This window comes from Sinocyclocheilus grahami, unplaced genomic scaffold, assembly GCF_001515645.1.
Source record: "Sinocyclocheilus grahami isolate Dianchi unplaced genomic scaffold, SAMN03320097.WGS_v1.1 scaffold314.1, whole genome shotgun sequence".
In the NCBI taxonomy this organism is placed as follows: domain Eukaryota; kingdom Metazoa; phylum Chordata; class Actinopteri; order Cypriniformes; family Cyprinidae; genus Sinocyclocheilus; species Sinocyclocheilus grahami.
In genome coordinates, this window is record NW_015505493.1 from 585,429 (window position 1) to 587,686 (window position 2,258).

A 2,258-nucleotide genomic window follows, 5' to 3' on the forward strand; every position below is an offset into this window, starting at 1 on the left:
TCATCCGCTTTAAACATGGATCAACTTTATTCCTCAAGTGACTTTTCAAAGTGTGCTAGTGCCTCAAACAGCTGACTTTTGTAATAGAGCCCCTCCAAAGAAATCATAAATTAAGTCCCATTCCTCCTTCCCTCAGTCAGTTCCCCATACCATTTCACTGGTAATACGAGTTCAAAAGTCAACTCGTATTGATTTGTAGCAGTGCACCGCTAAAGACAGCATGTCATTGCACAATATGTACTCAGCCAGGCACAAACACACCCAGCTGTTTAGCAGGGATGAAAGGAAAGATCATTTAAGTGTGGGCACTTCTGATACTAAGAGGATCAATCCTCAAATAAATAACTTAAAATCGTTGTGTAGGAATATCTTATATATGTATCATTTGTCATTTTGTCACATATATTTACTATATTTAAATATAATGTAAAATTACTATACTTTAGTCTTATCTTATTTGCAATTAGTCTTCGATATTTGTTTATTTACTACTGTCAATTACAGAACTATTTTACCAAAAACAATAATCAAATAAATCCATTATTATAAATGTCACATTTTTGTTTTTCTTTACTGTTGCAATGTCCGACAAGCCATGGGGGTCTCATGCCACACACCATGTGGTGAAAAATAGCCTACATTCCAATATTCCATAGCAATATTCCATAGCCTAGCCTACAATAGCCTTCGAGCAAAGACGAAACAAACAACGCTCTGACAGACAAGACAGAGCAGGTCACTTTAGGTATGAAACAAAGTCTCAGCTTTCAAATTTTGCCCTTTTTTTAATTCAAACAATTTAGTTGCTCTTTAATGTGTCGTGACAGATTGCTGTAGCTCCTCAGTTCAAGCAGCACGTGAACCGATCATCTCTTCCTCTTTACTAGTTATATCGCGAAATAAACATGAATGAACCTCAGAATGTATCTTGTTTCAACCGCGGAAACACATCAATACAAATGCCTTGTCCAAATACCCACACTTGCGGTCTTTGCACTTGACCACTTGACTACTTATATGACGTATTTCCTGTATTTGGCCTAAGTGTTCAAGCGAGCATGAAGACCACAAGTGTGTGTACATCTTTTCATTTACCTGGGGCAAGTTCAAGCTCAAACCGGTGTGCAACGTTTTGCTACGGTTTCCGGTTTGAACGACATGATTCCTAGAAACGGTGTGCAACGGGGTTTGAGATGCGTTTTCTCAGGCCATATAGATCATAACACAGTCTCGCCGGCAAGAAGTGGATTATCCTTTACCTGAAATGTTTGTCTTTTCATCCTGAAATGCGAGGGAAATGTTGGATCACAATAATTAGGAACCACAGTTTCCACAAATCCCTTCATTTGATTGGGATGTTCTCTTTTATTCTGGACGGCAAGGGCAGTGACTGTAACGTCGAGCATATTTTGCAGTATTAAACACGTATTTATACCGATTTCATCAGGCTCTGAAAATTCTTCAAAAAGAACACACAGAATGGCCTTCTCAGCTGCCATAGTTGCAACTCTTGCGTCATCAGAAAAGTGTTCAACGCACCACCGTTTCCGTTTAAAAAACGTTTTGCACTGTTTTTGTCGGGGCTGAACGCAGCCCAGATGTGACACACTTATAGTGTTGTAAAAACGCAAGTGTTTACAGGGTTGTATTTTTATTTTCAATACTTTGCAATTTAAAATCAACTTCTAAATGTCTGTTCAGTAACAGATGACACAATTTAATTTCTGGTGCTTCTAATGCAAATGTTGTACAAAATAAATAGGCTATACTAATCTTTGCCGCAATAAAACGTGTAGCACTTTGTTTTTACGTTTATGTAATATCTTATTATTATTCCAATTTAACTTACATTGGAAAGATTTCCGTGACCTCTGGCACGATCTGATTTCCAGAACATGATGCATGATGGGACACACTAAAGCTTTGGCCAAATACCCACACTTGCAGTCTTTGCACTTGACCACTTGATTACTTAAATGACGTATTTCCTGTATTTGGCGAAGTCTTCAAGTAAGTTTGAAGACCACAAGTGTGTGTCGAACTTTTCATTACCTGATGGGACACACTTATAGTGTTGTAAAAATGCAAGTGTTTACACAGCTTTATTTTGACATACTTTGCATTTTAAAATCAACTTTTAAATGTCTGTTCAGTAGTCCCTATAACATGGCATAATTTTAATTTGTGGTGCTTCTAATTAAATGATAAAAAGCAGTTGCAAATGTTGTACAAAATAAATATCCCCACAACTCATCTTT